The 20,000-nt window shown below is 43.9% G+C and overlaps 1 long non-coding RNA gene across 1 annotated transcript in view; it reads right to left on the minus strand.

The window, feature by feature from the left end:
• Positions 1-648: 648 nt before the first annotated feature.
• The window catches only part of LOC134455782 (uncharacterized), a 33,721-nt gene continuing 14,369 nt past the window's right edge, over positions 649-20,000 (minus strand). Inside the window, exons 2-5 of the long non-coding RNA XR_010036156.1 lie at positions 9,186-9,307; positions 2,152-2,232; positions 1,480-1,535; positions 649-1,186 (exon numbers count right to left, since the gene is read on the minus strand). This is a non-coding gene — a long non-coding RNA (uncharacterized LOC134455782). The remainder of the gene's footprint in view (positions 1,187-1,479; positions 1,536-2,151; positions 2,233-9,185; positions 9,308-20,000) is intronic.

A 20,000-nucleotide genomic window follows, 5' to 3' on the forward strand; every position in this document is an offset into this window, starting at 1 on the left:
CTGTGCAAAAAATGTGTCAAAATCTGAGCTGTATCTGCAGGAACAATAGACCATTTGGTCACTTGGTACTGATGAGTGCTAAAAAACCCCTAAAAGATCCAAGTATGGTTCAAATGTTCAGGTTGTTTGTTTAGGTTCAAAAGTTGTTGCAAGTTAAGTTTGAAAGACCTCAGAGAACTTGTGTGTGTGTGAGTGTGTGTGTGTGTGTGTGTGTGTGTGTGTGTGTGTGTGTGTGTGTGTGTGTGTGTGTGTGTGTGTGTGTGTGTGTGTGTGTGTGTGTGTGTGTGCGTGCGCGCGCGTGTGCATGCGTGCGTGCTTGTATGCATAAAGTATGCAGGCTTGATTGTATGTGAGGGCTTGAGCTATGGAGATCACAAACATTATGGTCCTAATTGTACTTAATTGTACTCGTGGGCTAATGATCTAACTAGCCAACCCAATGTCTTGGGACATGAACTCCAATATCCAATCCACAATAACACACAATACATGGGCAGCATACAATAACATATACATGTGAGCAGGTATAGAAGCAGGTATACATAGGCACTGCATCATTTCCCCATTGAGTCTTCAGAGAACAAACAGGAAAACATAAAAACTACAAGTTGAATTGTTAAAATGCCACATGGCAAATGGTCATTCCTTTTTAATGTCAAATAAAAGCGGATCCAAATATATGGAAAACAATTTTGAATCACATTATTACAAATCTGACAGAACACATTACAAATACATACTGTACATAATACAGGTATAAACTGGAGCAGTCTGAAAGAAGAGATAGAGGTACATGTAGAGAGAGAGAGAGAGAGAGAGAGAGAGAGAGAGAGAGAGAGAGAGAGAGAGAGAGAGAGAGAGAGAGAATGAGACAGAATGAGAGAGTTAGAGAGTGAGAGATGAAGAGTCAGAAAGGGAAAGAGGATATTTTTCCACTAAAACAGTATTAAATGTTAAAAAAGAGGACTCCTTATGACTGGACATGGCTGCTGTACTGTATGAATTGAGTGAGTGTGCCCACCGCACAGCACAGTATAATGAACAGATGACCTTTACCTTCTTCCTCAATGCCAGGCGGTGGACACTGCAGTCCGTCTCTTGCCCTTCTGTTACTGGACGGCCCCGTGACATGTACAAATGGCCCCACGTCTACATGATTGTGTTCATCATGGCGAAAAATGAGAGGCTGTGGAGAAGCATTCAAGAAGCATTACTCACACTCTTTCGCACTTGAAGAGGTATTAAGCTCTTATGCGTACTGTTACTTTACTGTGATGTGGTCGTACATACAGCAATTAAGCTTTTTTTGCTTTTCGATTTGCATTAACGTTGAAAGTTATTTGTGTATGGGCTGCGAAAATATACACAGGTGAAATGCATGATGTTGATAATTAGCAATTATACGTAACGTGGTCATTATCGGTATTTTGGATGACCTAGGAAAATGCTTTGTGTTTCTTTATGTCTGTGGTTTTATACCTTTATGCATGCATGTTTTGTGTCCTGGTACATTTTTCATCCGTGCACGAAGACATCTGGGGAAAAAGCAAACCAACAAGGGTTCTGTTTAACTAGACCGCTGTCATTATATTATTACGCAAAATTGGTCGGTTTAGATCAATTCTCTCCTCATTTATCCGTAAAAGGAGCAAAATTTGCTACCTTGCCAAATTAGTCAGACCAAATTTCAATAACTTAATCAACAAACCTTTATTCTTTCATGAGTGCATTCTAAACACTAGCTAAGAGTCAGACACTGTCATTTCAAAACAAGAGTCAGACATGCTCCGCCATCTTAACTCAGAGAGCCCTGAGTGTAAAAAAGGGTGTGGTGGAGAAAGAGGAAGAGGACCACCGACTTATTATAAACCCATCGCAAGGACCAGACCTCCAGTGTGGCGGGCAGCACATGCTGCTGCCATATCACAACTGGACAGGCCAAGCCAACAAAAAGGGAAAAAAAGGAGAGAGATGAAGAGAAAGAGATGAAGAGAGAGAGAGAGGAAGAGGAGAGAGGGAGGAAAGAAGGCAGGGAGATAGGGAGAGCATGGTGAGAGTGACAGCCAGACAGATGAGCAGGGCAGAGGACAGTGGAGAACAAGAGACGGACAGACAGACGGACAGGGTGATACATCTGTGTCAGCCCAGTACCTGCCCCGGCCGGCCAGCACTGTAGACATATTTCATGGAGTGTCATGCTCTCGTCCTCTCCTTGCCTTGACTGGACAGCAGCTGTGACAGAGGAGGGGGGAAAGAGGGGAGAGGGGGGCAGAGAGAGAAAAAGAAATGGGCAGAACAGAAAGAGTCAACAGTAGAATGTATCACTAAGGAATAAAACTGAGTATTGTGTAGCATAGACTACATGAATGGTGCAGCCACTGCATTATTGGAGTGATGTTGGCTATGATTATGTACTCCATTGTAAGTCGCTTTGGTTATAAAGCGTCTGCCAAATAATGCAATGTAATGTAATCTAGCCGCACTCTAACAGAAAAAACAAACACAGACAGCACGAGCAGTACAAAATTACACAACAAACATTAAGATGCGTATACCATATATTGCATATGCATTATTTGCGTAACCTATTGCTCTGCTATTAAACAGCATTCGCTCATTTGTACATTCATATACCAATATATACCATATATACCACTTATTGCATACAGTGCATCAGTGTTGTGATCTCTTGATTTTTAAACAATAATTTGTCTTCCATCCTTCTATTCATTACTGTACATGCGCTTCAGCATGCGTTCACAGAGCTGTGGATTGACAAAAGCCAAAAAAAGCAGGAAAGTAGCCAGAGCACATGATATGTTTGAGTTTGCAATGGGGGCAGCGGTTTTATACATGCATACATTTTATACATGCATTTTTGGGTTGAAATGTAAGAAACTCATAATTTATCGGGGGGAAAAATCGCACATACGATACAGATACAGTAAATACATCCCAGAGTATGTGTGCGGATTCGTAATTCAATTTTCTACAAGATGGCAGATGGAAACCGCTCCAAGGCTAATATTTTATGACGCACCATCTGAAAACAGCGGAGAGAATCAAATTAGTGAAGCTTGTTTGCGTGTACAGATGCATGGCTTGATTACATTGTAGTGGCAGTGTACATGGGCCTCATATACGGCTAGCAATTAAAACCCAAATTGTGTTTCTATACAAAGCCGCAACACATGCACAGTGTGCAAAATAATAGTGCACCAACCCACTATCCAAATCTAGAGATAGTCAATGTTCAAAATGGAAAACTGTCTTACAAAGTACAAACAGTGTGTTTATTTAATTTTAGCGATTCGCTGCAATGCCTTTTCACGAAAAACCCAAACAACCAATCACCAGGGCAAATGTACTCCGGGTGAACACATGCAGTGATTTTGCAAAGTGAACCCTCATCCGCCATGTTTTGATTTTTTAGGCGGTGATGAAATGGGCGTTGTGTGTGTGTGTGTCTCTCTTTCCCTCTCTCTCTGCATCTTGTGCTTCCGTTCCGTACCGTACGGCAGCACCACCATCACCTCATAATCACACCATGGCAGGCCGGGGCTAGCGTGAAAATAAAGCCAACGGTAAACAAACACATTACCGCCTCCCTCGCACCGGCCCAAACATGGACCAGGGAGCAGATTGACTTTGACACGTTTCACTGCCAATGCTGGCGTGGCGAGGCAGACAGAGCAGCAACTCCCCCCCCCCCCCAAATCTCTCTCTTTTTCTCTTTTGCTATCTCTCTATCTTTTTATCCATCTCTCCGTCCTCTCTATCTCTTTCTCTACCCCTCCCACTACCTCTCCACTGTGCAAACACCCACACATACACACATAAGCGCACAAACGCACACACACACACACACCCATCCAGAATTGCACATGCATACACAAAATACACTAATCCGCATAGAGCCAATCACAATTGAACACACACACACACACACACACACACACACACACACACACACACACACACACACACACACACACACACACACACACACACACACACACACACACACACACACACACAACTGCACTACAACACCCACTACTACTACGACACACGCAAGGACAGAGTTACTATACAGACAGACACCCACACTCAAGGCAAGACGCACACAAGGACACACATACAAAGATAGACATCCACGCTCTCAAACATGCAAGGACACACACACACACACACACACACACACACACACACACACACACACACACACACACACACACACACACACACACACACACACACACACACACACACACACACACACACAGGCCCCTCCCTATGCCTGTGTGGGACTCATCTGTCACTCACTCACCATGGTTACGCACCATGGCGATGGCGACCAGGGGCTGCTCAGACAGACAGACAGACAGACAGACAGACAGACAGACGTGTAGATAGAGATGGAGCCAACACAATCACATCTACATTGGCCTCTGGGACACAGCTATCTCTATACAGTGTCTAGAAACACACAGACACACACACAGACACACACACACACACACACACACACAGACACACACACACAGACACACATATTGTGTGCACCACAGACACAGGGGCGTACACAGAGATAGACAGACAGACAGACAGACACACACACACACACACACACACACACACACACACACACACACACACACAGCCATGCATACGTGCGCGCAAACATGCACACACACAGGGGCAAACATACACACACATACAGAGATAAGCACACACACACATGCATACACACACACACACACGCACACACACACACACGCACACACACGCACACACGCGCACACACACACACACACGCGCACGTGCACGCGCACGCGCACGCACACACACACACACACACACACACACACACACACACACACACACACACACACACACACACACACACACACACACACACACTCACACACACACAGTAAGCACAGTGGGAGAGTCTGACACAGCAGCTCCTTAGACACCCTGCTGAATGCCTTAACTAGACAAAAATGTCCCCCTCTCCCATTTTTATACATCATCCCATGAGTATGGCCATTGTGAGAGACAGTGCAAAACAAAGATCGAAGGTGGCTGTTGAATTCAGGACCTCAGATGTAGAACGCCCCCCCCCCAAAAAAAAAACACACCACAAGATTGACAGTAGGGCCCGCTGATAATAATTGAAACATAGAAAAGAGACGAGGAAGAAGAAGGAGGGAAAAAAAGAGACCAAAAGAGATAGCACATAGCGACAGACAGACAGATAGATAGCGGGTAGCAGTGAATGGATGGTGGGTACCGTACAGGGTCGGGCAGGGTAGGGTAGCCTAGCTAAGCAACGTTGTGATTGGTGGACGCCTGAGTGGAGTGGAGAAAGGGGGGCGGGGCTTGTGTGTGTGGGGAGGCGTAATGCCCGGCTTCTAAAAACAGGGGCAGCACCAAACGCCCACTTCAGCTCCCTCTCAGTGTATCCAACGACAACGGTTTTTATCCCCCAATCTCACCATTTTTTTGTGCAGAGCAGAGAATGCTTACTTACCAACCTGACTGAAGCTTTTACCTATAGACTGTCTACACACAAGTAACATCAAACACACACTTGAGCTCTCTCTCTCTCCCAACCACCCCCAAGTCCCATTTCCATTTTTTTCTCCTGCAGAGAATGGTTCCCAACCAACCCAACTGGCACTATAAGTAGAGTATGTGGAGTATACACACTGGCTGTAACAGTGAGCTCCCTCTCTCAGTGCAACTAACAACAACAGTTGGATCCCCCAACACCTGCCCATTTCGTTCTGCAGAGGATGGTTAGAACTTGCACTGATGCTAGGCTACCTGCCTACACAGTAGTACTGGTACCAGTCACCCACTTGATCTCTATCTCTCTCTCAGTGCAACCAACAACAACTACCCCCCGGCCCCCCCCGCCCATGAACACCCCCACTCCGCCCCCTCCACACACACACACACACACACACACACACACACACACACACACACACACACACACACACACACACACACACACACACACACACACACACACACACACGCACACGCACACACATACAGACACACGCACACACGCACACACATACCACAATTTCCTTTCTGTGGAATGGTTAGCAACCGGACTGATGCTGGAACCCTGTTTCTCGAAAGCGTCATTGCTAACCACTTAGCAACTTTATGTAGATCGCCAATGGGAAATTGCATTGCCACCAAGTAAGTTGCTTACTTAGTTAGAAGCGATCCTGTTGAGAAATGCTCTAAAATTGATTTGATTTGATTTGATTCTTTAAAGTCCACAGGAGTGGAAACTTGTCTTCAGTTTCACCATAGTAAAAGACATACAGTTACACATTACACATTTAAGACAGACACCCCATTCCACGCAAGACCAATTCGGGAAACCACTCCAGTAAATGGATGAATAAATAAGTGAGCTCTAACAATGTAAGAAAATAAAATAAGATATTACAAGGAATAGCAAGTAAATAAATAGGTAACCATACCACTCCAATAAATAGATGCTTACATAAAATAGCCTACTAGTCATAATGACTCATCTAAGATATAAATCCCTCTTGTTAATTATGTTAACTGCATTTGGGACAAATGATTTCTTGTATAAGTTTCTAGTGGCATTAGGTACTCTAAAGCGCCTCCCAGAGGGTAAGGGCTCAAATTCGCAGTGCAGGGGGTGGGAAGGATCACTAATCATCCCCAGTGCCCCCCAACCCCCCTACTACTTACTAGTCTAACTAATTCTAGGCCCTATAGACTACTTACATACTGGAAATGCCCACTTAAAATGTATTCGTACATACAACAATAACCTAACCCCTACCCACCTTTTCACTCAATTTTTTGCATTGGATGTCTACTTACTGACCGGTCATATATGGTATAGACTGCCTACACATTATCAACACCATACGCCACCCCACTTAAGAGCTATCAGTATATCCAAAATCAGCCTTACCACTCCACCCTTTCCCCCTTGGCCGCCATTTCTTTTCTACAAAGGATGGTTACAGACCTGACTGATGCTATTACTGTAACTAGACAGCCTACACAGATCTCTGAGTGTAACATAATTATTACTACAGGGTATTGGTTACAGTCCCTGGAGCAATGTGTACTTAGGTTAGGTGTGTTGATCAAGGGCACGGCAGCCATGGAGGTGTAGGGAGAAGTAAGGATGGGAATCGAACCTGCAACCCTCTGATCTTAGGACCAGTTCCCTAACCAATAAATTACCACTCCAGCACCCCCACTCCCCCCTTTGCACAGGATGTTTATGTTATAGACTCCCTACACAGTATCAGCACCATACGCCCACTTAAGATCTCCAAGTACAACAACATAACCCCCCCGGCCTTTTTTTTCCCATTATAAAATGGTGACTTGCCTGACTGACGCTATTACCTACAGTATATTATATAGACTGCTGCCCACTGCCCACTCGTGCATCCCATCCACCCATCCTACGCCATCTTACTCATCAGTTTGACAACCTACCCAGAGAAGCCTGGGAGGTGGAGGTGTGCATTGCAGTTCACTTTATAATGTCTCATTTTGAGCATAACAATGCGTTTTTTTTTGTAGTTATATAAATTGCCTCGAAAGAACACCAGCGCACACAATCAGAAGTTTTGGAAGTGCACACCATGTTAGAGTGCTAATGTCCAAATGTCTCATTTTTGCGCATTGCAATGTGCTTTTTATGTTTGTAAATTGCGTGGAACAACAGTACAGCGCATAAGCCCTCAAGCTCCCTCCTCCATAGTGTGGCCCAAATGGACCGCATGAGATAACGTTTTTAACTCACTTCTCTCGCGTCTCAACAGCACAAAAGGAAGAGATCCTGATATGTTTTTTACGCTGTTTTACGACTAATACAAAGCTGTTGTTTGGCTTCTGTTTGTGTGTGTGAGAGAATGGGTGAGTAATAAGACAGAGAAAGAGAGAGAGAGAGAGAGAGAGAGAGAGAGAGAGAGAGAGAGAGAGAGAGAGAGAGAGAGAGAGAGAGAGAAAACCATAAAATGGGAATTTAGTCTGAATACAATGAACAAACTCCAGGCAGAAGCTGCTGCAGAATGATGTTGATTTTGTGTCTTTTATTGCCATTAATAAGCACACACACACACACACACACACACACACACACACACACACACACACACACACACACACACACACACACACACACACACACACACACACACACACACACACACGTGCACACACACACACGTGCACACACACACACACACACACACACACACATGCCTTCATTCACTCAATGTGCTTTTGTAAATAGGTCATACAACAATCAGCACGCACGTAACGTGGCATCATGGCGATACACAGACCTGACAAATCGAGATTAAAAAAATGAAATAATGAATCAACTTAATAAATAAATAACAGACACACAACAACACTTGTCCCTTTCACCAATTCCCCAAATCCAATTTCCCCCCCAAAAAAGCATTTCAAATCCTTCCTTCACATCCACAGTTGTACTGCTCAATCACAAAATTATGCATAGCCTGCTTAGGCAAACAGTTTTTTTTGACGGGTAATAAACAAAGACAATACCAGGCTACTACAATGGGAGTCGTAAGCACAGGTGGCAACAATGATGTGCCATTATGGATGATAGTGTCCCGTGGACATCATAACCACCATAACCAGCTTAATTTTTCCATTTTCTATCCATTTTTTTCAAGAGATAAATCATATTAGCTGCCCATCAAAGGTTCATCACAGTCCTTGATCATGTGAGCATTCAGATGTACACATGAGCAACTCAACCTTGTATGGCATATTGTTGCATGTCAAGTTTTAAAACAGTTTGTAGAAATAATAAAAAATATTCAAATATTCAAGTGTAGTTGATTACAACTACACTTTTGACTAGTATGACCTGGATGAATGAGATACTCTTCACATACTGTGTAAGTGTAATAGCATTAACATATACTCTAGTACTTTGTTTGTGAAAAACAGTAAACAGTGAAAAACAGAGGTCTATACAGTGCATTTGACAGTGTTAATTCAACATTAAGAGAGAATGACCATTGACTCTCCATTTGACTCCCCAAGTGTTGAATTGACACAAATGTACTGTATAGTTAAGTGTTGTGCAATTGTGAAGGTTATTCACTTATAGTACTTACAGAAAATGACAGGCAGGATGCCAATGGTGCAGTAATCCAGGTGACGAGAAAGACACTTGCCCAACCAGTTGGTGGTGGTGCGGCCGCCATGATTCAGTTTTAACACTCCACAGACTCCCACTCTAAAAACATAGAGTCACATTGCCACCTTGTCAGTCCTTATATTCAAAACAATAAAAAGGAAAAACACAGAAACTTTTCCTCATGCCAGGAAACAGAAACAGGCTTTGTGTCCAAACTCATATTCTCGGTAAAAACAAAACAAATCTTACACTAAATAAATAAAATATTGCCATCCTAAGGAAGGAAGAGTGCAAAAAAGAAAACAAAAGAACAAAGAAAGTTGGTGCAAAGTTAAACTCTCTCTCTCAGTCAGTGTTGTCTCCATGTAATAAGTGCACTGAGCAAACCTAGCACTGACCCTTAAGCCTTCCTCCCTGAACAAACTCACACACACAAACACACTCAGCCACACACACACACACACACACACACACACACACACACACACACACACACACACACACACACACACACACACACACACACACACACACACACACACACACACACACACACACACAGAGAAAAATCACTCTCTCAGACAAAAACCACACTGCGCTTCCCATTTGACTATATCAGGGGCCAGAGTTCACGCCCTCCCCTTGGCAACACTGGAGCGACACACACACACACACACACACACACACACACACACACACACACACACACACACACACACACACACACACACACACACACACACACACACACACACACACAGCCCAGCACAGCACACACACAGCACAGCAGTGTCTAGACGGGTCAAGGTGGGCCGTGCCCCCTACCCCTCACCCCCCTACTCTGCCCCCTCCTCCCTTATAACATCCCTGTGGATCCTTCCGGAAGGAGGGGTCAACACTGGCCAAGTGCACAGGATGTGCAGGGGCAGGGCACTTTGTGTTACTGGTGTCAGGGCTGGTGTTTGAGGATTGTGAGGGGCCATGCTGGCTGAGGGGGGGGGTTAGGGTGTTTAGGGAAGGGGGTGTAGGTCGGGGTGGGTGTCGTGTGTGTGTGTGTGTGTGTGTGTGTGTGTGTGTGTGTGTGTGTGTGTGTGTGTGTGCCGGGATGGATAGAAGGAAAGGATAGAATAGATGGAAGGATGGAGGGGTGGATGGGATGGTGGGGGGGGGATTGAGGGGGTCTCCCTTGGCTGATCAAAGCCCCCCGCTGGGTGCGAGGGCCCGGGGCCGCGGAGAGGGCAGCGAGGGCACAGCCTCTGGATGGGCCCCGGGTCCAAAGCCCATTGTCTGGCCGCTCCCCGCCTCTTCCGTTGCCACTGATCACATTAGGGCACGGCCTTTTCACCAAGGGCTCCGTCCCGCTCCGACAGGCACACTCACAACACACACACACACACACACACACACACACACACACACACACACACACACACACACACACACACACACACACACACACACACACAGAGACATACATATATGCACAATAGGGCGACTCCGCTCCCCTCTGCCATCTGGGAAGCTAATATCAGCCCCCCCCCCCACACACACACACACAACCCTACCCCTCCCCACCCAACACACACACACCCCTCCTCAAAAAAACAACGCACTCAAAAAAGGGAGTGGGGCAGGAGTGAAGGCTTTTGCGCCCTCCTCCCTACTCTCCTCCACCCAGCCAGTCCTCTTTCAATAATGGCAGCCTGGCCCAACAGAAGCACAGTCAAGGCAAGCAAACACCCTGCAAAGCCTGCACGTCCACATGGAAATCAAATCACAACCGCAATCTATACACGCGCGTTTGGAAGCGCGGAGATACTAGAAAATACCTCTACTCCAGCTAACGATAGAAAATAATACATCTAAACTTGGCCCGTACGAATACCATATTTGTTCAAATATTTGTCAAACTATACAACAGGTCCAGGGGAGATATACGGAAAATAAACAGAGAATAAATGCCAAGCGATTTGTTACTTACAATACTGGCATCTAGGAGCGAAAAAAAACCCCTAAAAAACACGAGGCAATGTTCCTGGGTGGTGTATTGTTTTATTTAGCACTTTATTTGGTGCTCGTTGGTGCATGCAGTCCATTTAAAAAATAAATAAAGAAATAAAAACAGACTGCATGAGCTGGGTTTTTTTGCGATGCTCAGAGGGCTGCTGCCTCAAAATCACCTTGAATCCCCCTTTAATCTGGCGTTACTCCTGAGGTTGCACAGAAAGCTGCAGACCTTTAATTTCCTTATTTACCAGCTAATGCCTCCTTTATCGCTCTTAATTACACAGGAGAAACTCATCCCATACGAGGTGTTGCCTGCCCCTTGGACAAGGTGGTAGAGATATCGCCCAGTTCCGTACAGTAACAGAGTCGACACATGTAGAGCCTACCTTACTGAGGCGAGGATAAAAACGTATTGTAGCGATGGAGTGCTAGAGATACGTAGATACAGGTAAAGGTATACAGACCTAGATGGGCCATATTGTAAGAATATAGAGATTCACTTATCATTGACAGACATACAGACAGACAGGTGTGTGTGGGGAGACAGGGATGAGAGACGGATGAAGACAAACAGACATGAAGTGGCCTGTTGTTCTCAAGAGGACGCCAATGGGACAATGCACCGCAAACAGCTTTATTTGGGAAGGCGTTGGTGCGGCAGCATGTTTAGGTGTTTTGTACGAGGAACAGACAGCACTGGGTGTGTGTATGCAGTGTCGGTGTGTTGGACAGCCATTTTCCCAACAGCACCGTGACTGGCACATCTCTGAAGCATCGGCAGGGAAACCGACAAGGGTGGACAAAGGGGCCAGTTGGCCCGGGCCCAGGAAGAAGGGGGGCCCAAATTTAGGGTCCTCATTATTACATTGCATGTATTGGGTGAGGGGGCCCTTTCAGATGACTTTGTCCCGGGCCCAGCCAAAGCTGTCAGCGGCCCTGAGCTTCGATACTACTACACAGCAACCATTCTGCAGTGTTAAAACTCAACACTGCAGGAGTTGAATACAACACTCACAGTGCTGATCCTACACTCTAAGGCAGTGTTTCCCAACCTTTTTCGTCTCATGTACCCCCCGAGCCTTTTTGTTGTGCCATGAGTACCCCCTAACTCATGTATTACTTCGCTTTTTCTATTCCAGTGTGACTATGCTCCATGCATTTCTTAAAATTACATTTTTCCAAGTACCCCCTGCAGTGTGCTCGCGTACCCCTAGTGGTACACTTACCCCTGGTTGGGAAACACTGCTCTAAGGGTCGAACACCAGAGATTTTACTGTGTAGATGAAGAAAGTCGTCACAACTGCCATACTGTAACTGCCATACGAGGGGGAACGAAAAAATTATGTTGTCTCCCCTGATTTTTTTTCTCTCTCTCTCTCTCTCTCTCCCTCTCTGTCTCTCTCTCTCTCTCTCTCTGTGTCGTGTGGATGGAGACAGCAAGCGGCAGTGACACTGATGCGGCGGGAAAGCAGCGAACAGAGCAGCCAGCACATCACAGTGATTACTGAAAAAATGGACAGGCTGTGCCAATTCATTCAACGAAAATGAATGTTAGCTCTTATCTCTGAGATTACTATCAGCAGAGATGTCATCTGCATGTGCTGGGGCTCTGGTCTCCCTCTTAATCAGTAGGGGGGGGGGGGAGAGGAAGATGAAGAGGAAGACGATGAAGAAGGGGCTCAATGGCATCTCCACATCTCCATTTCCCCTGCACCTATCCACGCTGTAATCTCTCATGCATTTACGTGACTGAAAACTCTACCATATCTATTATTATTATTATGTATTACCTTTCAGTGATGTACATGTCATGTGGCATGTAGGGCTGAAAAGATGGAGGAAGAAGAGATTCGATGGCATCACCAAATCTCCATCTACTGTCCCCAACCGTGCTACAATCTTTGATGCATCTGATGCGTTATGACACAGAAATACCAAGAAGAATCTACTCATCTATAATAGTATTATCTGTCATTATCATACTGTATTTAACATTTCAGTGGTGTGTGTATGAGGACATGAAAGACGGAGGTCAAATGTCATCTCTGCACATCCGTCTCTCATGTACTCATGCATGACATGATCTTTGATGAACGTAAAACTCTGACACTGAAAAACTCTGAAGAATCTGCATGTATGATATCTATCATTATTTTTGTATTCAACCTTTTGTGACGTTCAAGTATCATATAGGACTGATCGGGCGAATACAACGGCCACGACAAGAGCAAGCGACAGTGAATCGCTGGACTGTGCAGCGAGAGCGATAAGAGCGACAGAAGCGACAGAGGATGTCCGTTAAAAACTTTTCCAACATTTCAATTGGCTGTGGTGGCTGTAGCCGAACCGCATCATAGCTAATTTGCACATTATTTGTTCAAGTCCAACTACAAAAAAATCGCTCAAGTCGCTCGAATCGCCTCTAGTCATCCAAATCGCTTTTGTCTCTTCAGTCTCCTGTGACTCAATACAGTCAATGACTTCCATTGCTGGACTCGTTCATGTCGTGCTTGGTCTATTCGTGCCTGGAGAGAGATGGAGGATGAAGGTTAATGGCATCTCCAACTCCATCTACCCATCTGTACTGAAGTTTGATGCGTACAAGACATTGAAAAACTAATTTCAGCACAGTATGAAGAATCAAGAATATCTGCCACGTATTTAACCTTTCATGTAATGTCGCCTTCATGTGTCATACAGGGCAAAAAAGATTTCAGGCATGGAGCCTCAAATGACAGCATAGCATGACAGAGTATGACATGCAGCATAGTCCCTTAACATTAACAGACTATCTTTACATCTCACATTTCACTTGCACGTTATTTTTTTGCACAATACATCTACACTCTCTACTGCATACGGAATCTACACTTTATCAGAGGTGTCAAAGGTAAAAGTACTTTTGTGGTGTAATTACAACACTAGCACATGCCATTACATAGCTGTTACACAATTTATTCCATTGTACCTAATGAGAAAGATAGTCTGTGTTGCTACTGAGAAACTCTGAAAACCTAACAAGGACCCACCACAAACTTGATCCAACCAGTGCAGAGTTAGCTGACCGTAAGACAAGTACACGGGTCTACTGGTTACCCAGATAAGTTACTTGTGTTGGAAGGAAAATGTGTTTCTCTTTTTAACTTTTACTTTTGACACCTCTGCTAATGGAGGCCTTTACCAGAATGCTTCACTTTAACTGCACATTGGAATCTGGACAAACAAAATGTCAATCTTCTGTGCTTCTCCTTTCATCTATTCAATCTTCTACACCGCTAACACGAGAATAAAGTAGTCTTTCACTTTTTTTAGACTATGACATATTTTCTGGTACTCTGGAACACTTAAGACATAGAGTTGTTTCCTGCTCTAAAACCTGGTCATGTACACACACACAGAACACAACCACCAGCAGTGATGTGAGAAAGTGTTTGGAATTAGCACAACGTTGACTTAAAATTCTTTCGTCATGGCCAAACGACACCATTGAAAATCAGTGTGGTATGTGCATCGCATGGTAACCATAGTCGGCTGCAGTGTAGTGTGTATTGTATTGTTTTCTGGGCTTTTTTCCCCCTTGTTTCCCCAGATGACTAAATACATGAATGGCTAAGTAAAAGGGCCATCATAAGCTTCAGCGAGCTCCTGGTCGCGTGTCAAGAGAGCGTTTGTCCTTCTCCGAACTTCAAGACTACAGTAGGCTTGATGGACAGCCATGCAGAAAGCAAGCAAGCAAGCCTGTTCCTCTGTCTTAGTCGCTCTCTCTCTGTGTCTCGCTCCTCCAAATACACAGATTGAGAGAGAGAGAGAGAGAGAGAGAGAGAGAGAGAGAGATGCTGAAATAAAGTCAGTCCCTCCATGTCTTAGTGGCTCTCTATGTCTCTCTCTTCCAAATACACAGACTATGAGAGAGAGAGAGAGAGAGAGAGAGAGAGAGAGTCTCTTGGTTTCTCTCTGTCTATGACACATATAGTACACACATGCACAGTCACACAAACACACCCCCACAAACGCACCCAATGAGAATGGGAGGAAGAGAGAGGGATAAAGAGCTCTCTCATGCTGTGTAGTTGTGCCTGCGCAATGTGCGTCAATGCGTGTGCCTCTGTGTGTGCGCCTGCACATGCATGTGTGTGTGCGCACGCGCAACATTGCATATCTACTGTATGTGTGTGTGTTTCGGTGTGTGCTGCTGCGCATCTGTGTGTGCGAGTGTGTATGTGTGTCTGTTTGTGTGTGCTGTGCATGTGCGTGTGTGTGTATGTGTGTGTGTTTCCTCAGTGGCAGCGTTTGCCTGCAGGCTTGGACTAATGAAAGGCAGGGCCGGTATCTTTATTACTGTGAGTGGGACTGGCACACCAAAGCGGCACGGCGGAGCTCAGAGAGAGAGAGAGAGAGAGAGAGAGAGAGAGAGAGAGAGAGAGAGAGAGAGAGAGAGAGAGAAGATAGAGAGTGAGTGAGAGAGAGAGAGATACACATAGATACAGACCACAGCAGAAACATTTCACATGATTACATCGCCCTCAATACAAAATAGACACTTTTAAGTCAATAGATGTGGCTCTCTCTCAGAGATGGCTCTGGTCCTCTAACTGGTACGTATTGGGAGTAGGACGGGGACGGGGACGTTATATTGGGGAGAGATCGAGCCAAGAAAAAGGCTGAACGATTTTTCACAAAAAATAAGTTAAACAAAAATAAACTGAAATGTGGTTATTTGGCACGTGTGCTGTGTTCGGATTCGGCACACATTGAAACAGCAGAGTCTACGGAAAAGAACTCTGGAGTGTTCAGCAGTTAAAGTTGCACTACTTCTCCTCCGCCTTATTACCAGGTGGGCGTATGGAGCACGTCTTCTGTAGATTTCTTAACAGGGGGGAGTGCACATGAATTAAATTTGGAATGGAGGCGTATATTCCAAGGGTTTTCTTTTCTTTTTTTTTAAAAAACCCGCCTTTTTAATGCACCATGGTGCCAGGCTGAACTTGCGGAGAGTGGCACATTTTTTCCCCCTCAACCCTCTCTCTCCAAAATTTTTCCAGGCAACCATTTTCTGAATTGAAACTGTTAATGGCTGCAATTTTTTTTTATAATGTGCAAATAACATTTCATTAAAAAAAGGTGGAGGGTGGTGGCAGAAGGAGACAGCACCAAGGGGCCGTGCCAACACAGCTATGGCGCAGCTGTCCCCCCGAATAAACAGATGTGGTCGAAATAGGTATTGTGCGAGTCAAACCAAAACCACGAGACGGTGCACCATGGGCCCGTGAGGAGCAGAAAGGTGTCACGCCCTTGACTTTTGGACTCGCCTCGATGACATGCACACACCGTCTTTACAGCCGATTTACTCACTGGTCACTGCTTTTTGGACGTCTTTATGAAACACACTTTATGTTCAAATTTAGCCATTTTTGCCACCGTTTCCACCGTAGTGAGCCAGAGGTATTTTTGGTAAACACGTCTTCAGCGTTCCCCAAACGTGCATAATATTAATCAGCATTCGGCAAGTGGATGGCATGCTGTGCTTTCATAGTATACACCTCTTTACAGTCAATTTTCTTGCTGTCCACTACTATTGGACATCTTGATGGAATACACCTTACACCTTATTTAATGGCTGACTATTTTGGGATGTTTTGACACTGATTCAACCAAAGTGAAATGAGAAGAATTTAGGTAACCTTGACTTTGAAGCCTGTCCGCATCGTGCATACATTTATTGACAGATGCCTTTGTGCATTTATGGCAGATATTTCATGTCCTGCAAAGCTCATACAGAGATGTCCTTTTCTGGATGGCCAGCCCACTCATTGGTTGGCCAGCCCCCTGTACTCATTCAGCAGTCCCCAACCTGCATAAATTAATTGGCGAATGAAAAGTGCAAGGTAGTGCGCTGTTCAAGCAGATTTCATATGTACCATAGGGAGCAACAAGATATCACTTTTCAAGGTTTAGCCTAGATGGTTAACGCATCCCAAGTCAAAGTTGCTACTGCCCCCTACTTTGGACATCACATGGTCTATACCTCATGTTTTTATTTTTTATTTATTATTTATTTTTTATAAATATTTTGCGAAAATGAACCAGAAGTATATTGGTACTTCTGCAGTCCTCAGTGTGCAAATGCCAATCAACGAAATGGAAAGTGGACGGTGGTGTGCTCTTTACTCATGTCATGGGCAGTAAAATGAGCTAATGAGCTCATAGCGTCTGAGGAGCCCGGGCATGTGCCTCTATACGGTCAGTTTAGACACTGCTCTTCTTTTGAATGGCAAGTCCACTGATTTCACCCATGTAAACCCAATGTCTCAAGGCTCATCTTTAGCCGTCCACAACATGCATTGAAAAGTGCACACTTACGTATGTCCTGTAAGTGTTCACCTCCAAATGGTCAACTAAGTCACTGCTACCTCTCTCTATCTTCAATCCCTAAACCATGAATTCTTTGAGGTCACCTAGTGATGTTTTTAGTTGTAGCATAGGTTCATATACAGTATATCACAAAAGTGAACACAACCCTCACAGTTTTTGCAGATTTTTGAGTATATCTTTTCATAGGAAAGCATTACAGAAATTTTACTTTGACACAATGATTAGTGACCTTTTAACAACTTATTTAACCGCTTAAAATGTCTTGTTCACTCAGAAAAAATCAAAATACAGCCATTAATGTTTGAACATGTACTCACAAAAGTGAGTACACCCCAGATTAAAATCCGGTAGAGAAGGGGCTGTGTTTGCTCGAATCGTCTCAAAATTAAAAGGGATGAAAAGGGAGGTCATCAGTGTGCGTTTCAACCTTTCTTTGCATTGAACTTTTACATTTGGAGTCTGCATCTGGCTTAAATAGATTGGTGTGATATTTGAATGCAATCCTATGGAGAATATCATGATCTGCTTCAGTAGTCACAGTGCATGTTGACATGCATGTTTCTTTTAGCTGTATTTCAGATTGCCAATGTTGACAGCATTCATCCCAAACCATGTCAGTCCCACTACCATGCTTGGCTATTGAGAGGATACACTTTTTTTCCACACCAATCTATTTAAGCCAGATGCAGACTCAAAATGTAAAAGTTCAATGCAAAGAAAGGTTGAAACGCACACTGCTGACTTCCCTTTTCATCCCTTTTCATTTTGTTTCATTTCGAGACGATTCGAGCAAACACAGCCCCTTCTCTACCGGATTTTCATCTGGGATGTACTCACTTTTGTGAGTACATGTTCAAACATTAATAGCTGTATTTTGGTTTTTTCTGAGTGAACAAGAAATTTAAGCAGTTAAATATGTTGTTAAAAGGTCACTAATCATTCTGTCGAAGTAACATTTCTGTAATGCTCTTCTATGAAAAGATATACTCACAAATCTGCAAAAACTGTGAGGGGTGTACTAACTTTCGTGATATACTGTATTAATAATAATAAAAATAGAAACCACCAGCGTATGCAAAGTGTTCAGTAGTGTGCCATTACTGATACTGTATGTCATGTACAGCAGCTTAGGACACACAAAGATATCACCCTCTGACTTTTTGACATCAGCCACCATGGCATACACCCCCATATAGTCAATTTACTTGCTCTTTTTGGGGTTGCCAAGCCAAGGGTTTCTTTTCCACAGTCGAGATTGTGGAAAGACATTCTGACACTGCATCACCTATTAATTTCTTTTATTTTTTTTTAAACATATTATCTGGGTGCTGAATCCCAAGTTATAGTACTGCTTATTGACGAAGCAAAGGGCAACATTCTCATATTCTAACTTATTTATTTGCCCACAAACCTTTTGGTCTTTTTTCGGAGTGCCCTTCTGCAGCGTACAACAGCAACTGCTGCACCAAGTATTTGGCAAAGCCAGTCAAAAGTTTTTTGGGGGATAATAATCACACCTTTAACCATCGATAACATGGCATCTCTTCACTGCGTCAAAATTAAGGCCTTAACTTGTTGAAAAGTGGACGTTAATGTACTTTTTTTCAGCATGATGAAAACATGGATACCATTCGTTCAATAGAGTGCATACAACTCCTTATAGTTAATTTAACCCAAAAGTCTTTAGGTAACTGTCTTCAGCTCCCAAAAAACATGCCGGTTGCAATTGCACCAAGATGAAAGTTTTAATTAAATCTCAGTAGCCTCATAATGCACACCGTTTTGCCAGTGGAACATAGTCGTTGGAAAGACTTTACTACCATAGCACTACTATGACACTGCACTGCGCCTTTAGAAATTAAGAGCTATTTTCCAAAACGCTATATCCACCATTTTTGACTTTTTGCATTTTAATATTGGAATTGACTGTTGAGAAGTCCTATCATCTATGTAAGAATTCTTGCCATTCAAATGTTTGAGAACATACTTTTTTAACCTTTATAAAATGCATTTTGCAATGCAATTCAATGGAATGCCCAATACAAAAATTTCAATTTCCCAACAGTCTATAAAATGGATATATCTCATTTTGGAAAACAGCTCTTCAAATACAGATCAACATCGTCATTCTGGTAATAGCAAGTTTATAACAGGGACCACGTCTTTACAGATCAAGTTCCTTCAGAGCAACAGAACAGAGTATATATAATACTACCGTATACAGAAAATTAAACGCTGTCAGGGGTGTGTTTTCAGAGTGCAGTTGTTGCAAAATGTGTATCAGCTAAAGCACTAAACCCACCTTCCTTAAATCGAGAGGTTTAGGCACAAACTACAGCGTCCTCCTCATCAGCAGTCAACTTAAGCAAGTATTTTGGCAAGTGTGCCTTCCGCTCTCCCGTAACATGATGAT

Source organism: Engraulis encrasicolus, chromosome 9 (genome assembly GCF_034702125.1).
Source record: "Engraulis encrasicolus isolate BLACKSEA-1 chromosome 9, IST_EnEncr_1.0, whole genome shotgun sequence".
NCBI lineage: Eukaryota > Metazoa > Chordata > Actinopteri > Clupeiformes > Engraulidae > Engraulis > Engraulis encrasicolus.